Source organism: Notothenia rossii (assembly GCF_949606895.1).
Source record: "Notothenia rossii genome assembly, chromosome: 3".
Taxonomy (NCBI): domain Eukaryota; kingdom Metazoa; phylum Chordata; class Actinopteri; order Perciformes; family Nototheniidae; genus Notothenia; species Notothenia rossii.
This window is the reverse complement of record NC_136901.1, coordinates 25,940,088-25,950,023: the sequence shown is the minus strand read 5'-3', so window position 1 is coordinate 25,950,023 and position 9,936 is coordinate 25,940,088. Positions and strand designations below refer to the sequence as shown.

Genomic DNA, 9,936 nt, shown 5'->3' with positions numbered 1-9,936 from the left:
TTTGGAATAAATATGCACTTCATGAAAATTATTAGTTGGTTACTGTTAGTAAAAAAACAGTAAGGTTAATACTGGATGTTTGTTACACTTGGATATGTTTTCTGTAACACTTGTAACATAATTATTCTCCAGTTTATGCATTTGAGTGACTTGCAGTTAATGCTCGACATTCAATTCAAAACCTTTATTTATCCAGGTAAAATCCTATTGAGATCAATGATCTATTTTTCAAGGGAGACCTGCAGCAGTAGGTTCCACATGAAGAGATAAAAACATAAACAACAGAACAACAAAAGGACATCATACAGCAAAAAATACAGGGATTACAATTTACATATCTATCCACATGTACAGGTACCAACAGCATCTGACTGTGGAGCATCCAACCGAGCTTTAAAAACATGTAGTGGTAGCAGCTTGGTAATTTTACATTCTTTTTGCAGACTGTTCCAAGTTAGTGGAGCTGCACATCTAAAAACTTTCTTCCCTAAGACAGTCCTAGCACTTGGCACATTTAATAAAACCACAGCATGAGATCTCAGGCAATAAGTACTTTCAATTTGCCGAGAGATCAGGGAGCAGATATAAGATGGTACTTTATCCAACATGGCTTTGTAAATGAAAATGTACCAGTGACTGAGCCTCAGTACAGTAAGTGATGGCAAAACCGCCTTGGTTTACAGTGTACAGTGATGCGTAAGTGCTTTACAGTTTGTCACAAATCTCAGTGCACTGTGATAGTAAAACCTTATTGTGGTGTAATTATATATCCAAAGCAGTCAGAAGTCAGAACATCTTTAGTGATGTTTAACCACTCAGAAGACAGCCCATCAAAATGAACACATTGGGACCTTTCAGAGAGGTAGTTCATCTTCTACATATAATAACGGACAAAGTAAAGAATGAAGTGTAGGCTATGTTTAAATGTTCGGAATTTGACCGTGTATGATGGTCCTCTTGAGTTGCCGTACAGCCAATGGCGTACAGCCATTGCTCCGTTTTCATGTTTTTTTAACATGTTTTTCACAAACATTTTCACACGCTAGGAGCATAGGAATAATTCAATTCGGTTCGTCATGATCTGTAGATGTGATTTGCCCCCGAGCACCCCTGGGTAAATTACCGTACAGCCAATCACAATGCGTACAATGCGTGACGTCATTGGTAAGAGACGGCCCCCGAACACATATGGTACCCCGAACACATCTGGTACCGACACCGGCCCGGCTAAAATAACTGGATGGCCTACCTGCCTGTCAGCCTTCCATCTGTGCACAAATTTATCTCGTGGCCTCATTGATGATGCGCGTTCGTGTGTGTTGGAGAAGGGACTCTGTAAGAAAGTCTGAAGGAAGAGGCATATTTTTTCCGGTTGTGTATTTTCAAATTCTAGCGCACTCGAGCTGGTTTCTCCATTCTTACCTACCCTACTTTTAACTCTTTTTAGGGTGCAGCTATATGTTTTATTTATTTCAAAGTGGGCCCATTTTAATAATATTTTTTCCCTTCAAATGTGCAGAGGACTCCCCAAGTGCTGTGTTTAATTTATTTTAAAGTAGGCCTGTGTATTATTTTTAATTCTCCTTATCAGAATCAGAATCCCTTTATTAGTCCCACAGAGGGGAAATTTGCAGCGTTACGGCAGGAAAGAGCCACAGACAGCTTAGTGTAGCATCTGAAATGCGTTAAAAAAGTACTAAGTTATAATATAATAAACAATATGCTAAAAATAAAATTAAAAAGTTACATAATTTTCAAATCTACAAATCAAATCCTGTAGAAGTCCTTATAGGAGTTCTTTGTTTCTTATTAGAGGTTAACAGTTGTATATAATGTAATAAATAGCCTAATAAATGCAAAAAAACCTGTAGTTTTTGTCTGATATAACAATAAATGCAACTTTATTAGCTATCAAGCTATGAAATATGTTTTGCAGCTCCAGACAAAAAAATGTTTGGGAAAAAGGAGCAAAATGGCTCTTTTGGTCAAAAAGGTTGCAGACCCCTGCACTAGACGGATCCTTTCTAGCCATAACCCTGCTTGCCACCGAGCTGGAAGTTACAGAGCTAGCTGAAGCTACCAAGCTAAGCTAACATGCTCCCCATGCTCTGCCGTGGCATTTTACGTTTCTAAGGTAAGCGGACATGAAACTATTCAGCAAAACTATAAATAATAATCTAAGTTATTGAGTTTTTAGCATAATACCTCAGAATCTTAAAATCCCTTAACGTTTGTATGCAATTGTGCTAAATTCAAAACTGGAATCAAGCAAATATTAATATGTTTGCATGACATTAGTTATTTATATTTTGATATCACTTAATTATACGTTTAATACATTTAAGTCAAGCTAAGATACGTGTGATGGTAGCTAGTTAGTGCTCTTACCTGTGAGGCCTCCTCCAAACAGCATAATAACCAGACTGTATCATTAAAACTAAGTACCAGTTCTAGATCCTTGACTTTAGACAAACAATTCAAAAGACAACATGTATTTAAAGACCAATCTTTATTTGAATGTGCCTCTTAACCTGATACATTATTTATACAGTAATAGTATTGACAATCTAAAAAAATGGAGCAACTCAACAGTCAACTTTATGTTTCTTATTGTCGAAAGCATTTGTCATTTTCCCCCTCTCATATTCAGTGTGGACGGATTGAGACAGCCTGGTGTCCAGAAAGCTGCAGAGACTTCAGGGAGAAACCTCTGTGTGATGGACGTCCTGTCTGTTGGTTTGGAGAGGACTGAGGGTCTTTCCTCTGTGAGGAGGTCCAGGCCTGATGGAGGAACCCATGCTGGGCAAAGCTGATACCAACTGCACAGGCCTAGTCTGTCACTTTATTTGACTAAATGTGTTTACTTTAATATTTTTACACCTTCTGTCCATATGTGCTTTTTATTTAAAACATGTTTGATTAAGTTTTGGTTCACATTTCAATAAATTGTATTTGTATTTGCACTCCTTTTGTCCATTATTCTTACTGAAGATTGGCCCCATTTATTTGTGACGTTGCAAACTCTGCGGTACAAGGCACAAGTGATGTGAAGCTCATAAAGCGAGGCAAATAGAAATAAGCAGCTGATGGAGTGTAGATGTGGAAATAGGTGCATTCGATCAACTGACTGTTTTTACAATAAAAGTAGTGTACTGGTCTTAAAATCTCATAACATCAGCTTTTAATTTTCCTCTTGGATGTTCTTCTTGACCCTCAGAGAAGGAGAAAATGTTGTGTCTTTCACGCATGTCCTTTCCTAACAAAAATTACAGGAAACATAAAACATATTATTGCAGAACAAGTGTGTTATTTATGAAAGCGGTGTGTTTGTGTGTTTAGGGGCTGTAGATATAATTATTTTGTAATTGTAATGGTTTTTTTTATTTCAACAGTGAGCTACAAAGACAATCAGATTATGAATGAAAAGTATGAAGTTCATCAACATTGAAATATATATTATTATCAAAATAATATTGAACTGTTATCAAAACGTAGTACAACTGTAGAAGCTTGCTCTGTTGTCTCACTGAAAGAATAACTTTTACCACGTTTTTTAGACAATATTGAGAGATAAATACAGTTCTCACTATGTGTTAAATATCTTTGCCTTTAATACATTAAATTAGAAAGCTGACAAAATCATATTGCTTGTTAACATCTAAATGTAACTATTTGCACAGAAAAAACCCTCAACTTCACTGGTGTGTAGGTAATCTAGTATTGTTTAATGGAATGTATATCAGTGTATTAAAGTCAATACTATCTTGATTCTTTGTACAGTTTGAAAAAAATAATATTTGTACCTGATCTGAAGTTCACTGCTGTGAGGAGTCCAGTTCTGTCTCTCACTCTCTGGTCCAGCCTGTCTGCATCACCTGGACACCTTAAACCAGGGATCACCAACTGAATTTGTCCAAGGGCCAAAATGTATCCAATAGACCAGTGGTCACCAACCTTTTTAAGCCCAAGATCACCGACCTCGGCCTAGGTGAAAGGCGAGATCTACCTATTGCAGAATTGAGGGAAAAAGACGGCCCAGACAATGCTTCCAATTTGAGGCCTTTTATATAGGCTAATTGCATTTTAATTACTGTTACAATGAAGGCTCCATAATCAGCTCACGGCATATAGGCAGGGGTAAAGTTAAAATATTGAAGTTGAAAGCATCTATCTTGTGCACTTTGAGAGCAACAGGAAGAGATCTATTGATACCTCTCTCAGCACCCATATGAAACAGAACTGTAAACAGATTTTCTTTTTCTTTATGGATATTTTACAAATCACATTAAACTGTATTCTTGTTTTATTGCCATATAGTAGGCTATTTCATACCTGTTTTTCATTTATTCTCTTATTGTTTGTATAACTATAATGATCATATGAAGGTGTGCCGCGGAAATAATCTTTTGAATAATTTGTGACAAAACTGTTCTAAACACTCAAGAGTCCTTTAGCTCACCTGAGCCCCTCAGTCTGACAGGAGAGGACCCTCCTCCAGCTTGTTTTGGAAACAGCTCCTCATGTCCATTAGTGCAGCTAGCTAACCAGATGCTAACATCACGGTCCCCGCTAGCACCGGTCCCTCTCTCTCCCTCACTCCCTCTCTATCACACTAAATGCGCTATCGCCACACACACACAGAGCCGAGCTTGAATGACACAAGCACACGTGTATTTCCATGCAACTCTCTGATTGGTCTGGTGTGTTGCCTCTGTTGCGTTCACTGAGCACGGGAAATTACAGTCCTGCCGTCGTCTCTTGTGTCATGATGAGGTTCACGTAAAGCACGGTTAATGTATTATATTATTGAGGTGTCTCAAATATACGTCAATCAAGTGGCACCTGCTAACGGGGTGGTGGATGATTGGTTTACATCTAAAAATGTATTTTTCAAACATTATTATTTTAATTTTATTTTTCTTTCTTTTGTTACTTTTTTTTTAAAGGTCTACCCGCACCACACTCGATCGCGATCGACTGGTTGGCGACCACTGCAATAGACACTATCGCGGGCCAGCGATTTTTATATAGCCCAACATTTTGAAGTTGTGGGGGTACGCTCAGGTACTGCGGACCGCATAAAGGCTAGCAGACTCTTCACGCTAACGAAGGATCACTTCTAGGCAGGGTTGGGAGGGTTACTTTGTAAATGTAATCAGTTACTGAATACTGAATACATGCTCTGAAAGTAATCAGAATACAATTACAGTTACGTGTCTTAAAAATGTAACGTATTCAGATTACTTTTAGAATACTTTTGGAATACTTTCTTTTTCCATAACAGATGGGTATGTTTTGGTGTACAGGAGACACTTATTTTACTGTTTTAATGGCTTATCAAGAACTCAACAACAACATCTTGGTGTCATTCTGGACAGCTCCCTCTCATCTGCACCCCACATAAAAAACATCACCCAGACTGCATTCTTTGTACTGTCTTAAAACCTTTCCTTAGAATATGTTATGAATTGTAAGGTGTCCTTGGGTGCTTTGAAAGGCGCCCCCTAAATAGAATGAATTATTAATTATTATTAATCATTATTATTTATTATCTGAAACGATGTAATAACTTTTACAACTTTTTCCAGTCACTTGCCCCATGCATTCAGCAGCAGCAGGCCATTCAGTTTGATTTGATCCCGTTATGAAATGTCATCATTTCGACAATAAATAAATGCTTCATAAACGTTATCTTGCACATTTTATCCAACCATCTCCGTTTCTAACTCATGCCCGGCGCCGTGGGAGGGCCAGGGGGGGCCAGGCCCTCCCATTTGACATTCCTGCCCTCCCCCAATAAACACGTTTTTTTATTATTTATAACATTTAAAAAAAAAATGTTTTAAATTTTTTTTATTATAAATAAACGGTGAACTTTTATGCTACGATGTATGTGATTTCAGATAGTAACTAAAAAGAAATTGCAGGCTACGTCAAATAAATTCATGTGTCTGTTGTGATTTGTGATTCGTCCACATTTAGACCAATCACAGCGTCACACTCTGCCGCCTATTCTGGATTTGTTTATTGTGCATTCTGTAGACTCCCATTTCTGTTTGAATTACAAAATGGACATCAGAAATTGGCTTAAAAGGTCTAAGGATTTATTGAAACAAAATAGCGATAAAAGAACTGCAGCTGATGGTGCTGCTGGCGACCCTGCACCTGCCGTTGCAGCAGCGCGCCTAAATGTCACAAGCTTGACCTCGGCAAACCCCGGGGCTGAGTTAGCGAGCCCAAGCCTTGACTCATCAACGCGGCCGCCACCAACGCTGTCCTCTGAGGCACAGCTCCTTGTGCCCCTACCATCACCACCTGCGTTGCCACACCCTGTGCCACACCCTGTACCACACCCGCCAGCATCCTCCTCCGTGCCGGTGCCTCCACTACAGACGCTACCTTGCAGCACATCAACAGGTAGACTACTTTTGGGCCAGCAACCGCTCAAAGACCAACAGCCCCAGGTGATCTTGGGGTTACTAAACCCAACCAGGTGAAACTGGATCGTTATCCAGGGAGATTGTCTTCAGGAAAGAAGCGCACTTTTGCCACTGCATAGTACTACAACAGGCCATGACTTGAATATTCGTTAAAAGTAGACGCAGCCTTTTGTTTCCCATGTAGACAGTTTAAAGTAAATACGTCTTCATTTGCTGCGGCTTTTACTGTCAAGGTTTGTGCGACTGGAAACACGCATTACAGACTGATAAAGGACTGCTAAGGCATGCCGCATCAAAAAACACATTTCATGTTAGAGTTTGTGGAGAGAGATAGATACGCGAGGAAACAAATAAGGAAATGAGTACTTTGGTGCACACAGATCAGCTGGCACGGGACCGTTATTACGTGTCAGCTTTCGTTGATATTATAGCTTTTTTAGCTGTCAACCAACTCCCTCTCAGAGGTGACCACGATTCACTCCACAGCATGTCCGAGTCAGGCAGTGGGCTCTTCCTATCGCTGTTTGAGTATACGCTGCACAAAGATGCAGAGTTGGACAACATAATGTTCTAAGTTAGCTCGGCTCATACTTGCCAATCTTGAGACCTCAGAAATAGGGAGCATTTCAAAATGCAAAATGGGGGGGGGGGGGTGCTAGTTTATCGCCGGAGCTGTTAGATTAATATTAACATGCTTATTGTAGTTCTAAGTTCTGTAGCACAGTGGTCGCCAACCAGTCGATCGCGATCTACCGGTCGATCGCGAGTGTGGTGCGGGTAGATCGCGGACCGTAAAAAAAAAAGTAACAAAAGAAAGAAAAATACAATTAAAATAATAATGTTTGAAAAATACGTTTTTAGATGTAAACCTATCATCCACCAACAGCAGGTGCCACTTGATTGACGTATATTTGAGACACCTCAATAATATAATACATTAACCGTGCTTTACGTGAACCTCATCATGACACAAGAGACGACGGCAGGACTGTAATTTCCCGTGTTCAGTGAACGCAACAGAGGCAACACACCAGACCAATCAGAGAGTTGCATGGAAATACACGTGTGCTTGTGTCATTCAAGCTCTGCTCTGTGTGTGTGTGGCGATAGCGCATTTAGTGTGATAGAGAGGGAGTGAGGGAGAGAGAGGGACCGGTGCTAGCGGGGACCGTGATGTTAGCATCTGGTTAGCTAGCTGCACTAACGGACATAAGGAGCTGTTTCCACAACAAGCTGGAGGAGGGTCCTCTCCTGTCAGACTGAGGGGCTCAGGTGAGCTAAAGGACTCTCTGAGTGTTTAGAACAGTTTTATCACAAATTATTCAAAAGATTATTTCCGGGGCACACCTTCATATGATCATTATAGTTATACAAACAATAAGAGAATAAATGAAAAACAGGTATGAAATAGCCTACTATATGGCAATAAAACAAGAATACAGTTTAATGTGATTTGTAAAATATCCATAAAGAAAAAGAAAATCTGTTTACAGTTCGGTTTCATATGGGTGCTGAGAGAGGTATCCATAGATCTCTTCATGTTGCTCTCAAAGTGCACCAGATTGATGCTTTCAACTTCAATATTTAAAAAAATATCTTCCCGGGGGAGCATCCCCCCGGACCCCCCTTGAGGAGGTGAGGTCTGCCCCCCAAAAGCACTTTACCCCTGCCTATATGCCGTGAGCTGATTATGGAGCCTTCATTGTAAGAGTAATTCAGATTCAGATGCAATTAGCCTATATAAAAGGCCTCAAATTGGAAACATTGTCGGGGCCGTCTTTTCCACTCAATTCTGCAATAGGTAGATCTCGCCTGTCACCTAGGCCGAGGTCGGTGATCTTGGGCTTAAAAAGGTTGGTGACCACTGCTGTAGCACCATCCTTGATGGAGCATATGTGTGGGCAGGAAAGGAGTGAGCAGAGAGTAGAGGAGTTGTCGATTCTTGTTCTGTTTTCTGTGACTATCTGCCTCAACCTGTCAGACTTTCAGTTGCGCGCGCTACTAAAGAGACGTGTTACCATGGAAACCAAACAATGGTGTAGCTGTATTAACGTCAGAGTGGAAACAGTCCTGTTCTGATTTTGTCAGAAATCGGGAGAAATATGACCCCGGGAGGAAACCGGGAGAGGGCAATGAAATCGTGAGTCTCCCGCGAAAATCGGGAGGGTTGAAAACCGCTCGGCTGAGCGAAAGGATGCGCCTGCAGTGCATAGAAATAAACCATGCCCAAGGAGGGCTAAACAGTTCATCGTCTCCGTCTCTACTATTTCTCTCTGAGTGCAACGACGAGGAAGCTGCCATCCTTACCCAGTTGTGCCTTGCTCGCGATTTACCAGTGTTTGTGTTGCCACGCAAACAATGTTTCAAAAGTGGTTACTATGTTGCCCTTTATTTGTGTATGTATTTGCGATAAGTGTGTGTCTTTACGCAATTCTGTTGGCCTTGCTGTTTGATATATATTGTGCCGCAGCACGTGACAGTTTTGTGTTCCCTCCCATGAAAATGATATGCCCTCCCTTTAGATTCGTTCTGGTGCCGGGTCTGTTCTAACTACTTTCAATATATTTTAAAAGAGATCTCTCTCTCTCTCATCTGCGTGCGGGGGCGGGGCCTCACAGACACGCTGCATCTCTCTCTCGCTCAGACATGCTGCAGCGCTGTGCAGTGTGCACACAGTTCTGCCGGTAATGAATATTACATTTTGTGAGGAAACTTTTCCACCAATAATTCCAATAAGTATTCCAAAATGTATTCACTTCAGGTTTACGAAAGTAACTGTAATCATATTACTCGTTTTTCAAATGTAACGCCAGCTGAACACAGTTAGCCTACTTGATTTTTGTATTCTGATTACGTAACGCCGTTACATGTATTCTGTTACAACCCAACCCTGCTTCTAGGCTACTGTCTCGCAGCTCCTGCCTCTCTGTTGGACTCTGTCGCATCGGGGCTACTGCTGTGGTGCGGAGCGCATTAACCAGACTCTTCACAACAAAGGATCAATTCTTCTTCAAGGCAAGGAAGGTTTCGCAGTACGCAGTCTACTGACCCGCAGCTGCTGCCCCGCAGCTGCTGCCCCGCAGCTGCTGCCTCTCTGTTGGACTCCGGTACTGCACCTTACTCATGAGACGTTGTAAAAAAAAAAAAATGGGTGGGAGGCGAACGCAGTAACCACTCCGCCAACGCCACAGTCACCCCCGTCGTGCGGGCCGGATGAGAATGTCTGGCGGGCCGGATGCGGCCCGCGGGCCGCCAGTTGGTGGTCACTGAAACAAACAGATATATATGTAAAGTACCATGTGTACAAACAATATAACTGATTCTCTTCTGTTGAACATGTTGGATTGTGTATTGTCCGAGTCAGGGTCCTTTTTATTTTACTGTAACTTTGGAAGTTGTGTTACCAATGCTTGTTGTTTATTTGATACCAATGTGTTAATGCAATTCATAAAAACAAGGTTTGGGTTTGTTCTTCAGATGACTGTGATGTTAACGT

The 9,936-nt window shown here is 41.0% G+C and overlaps 1 long non-coding RNA gene across 1 annotated transcript; it reads right to left on the bottom strand.

Moving 5' to 3' along the window:
• Positions 1 to 2,967: 2,967 nt before the first annotated feature.
• LOC307033286 lies at positions 2,968 to 4,000 on the bottom strand. Its single transcript, XR_013806455.1, has 2 exons — positions 3,804 to 4,000; positions 2,968 to 3,256 (listed from the first exon to the last, which is right to left on the bottom strand). It is a non-coding gene; the product is annotated as an uncharacterized lncRNA (long non-coding RNA).
• Between the last annotated feature and the right edge of the window lie 5,936 nt (positions 4,001 to 9,936).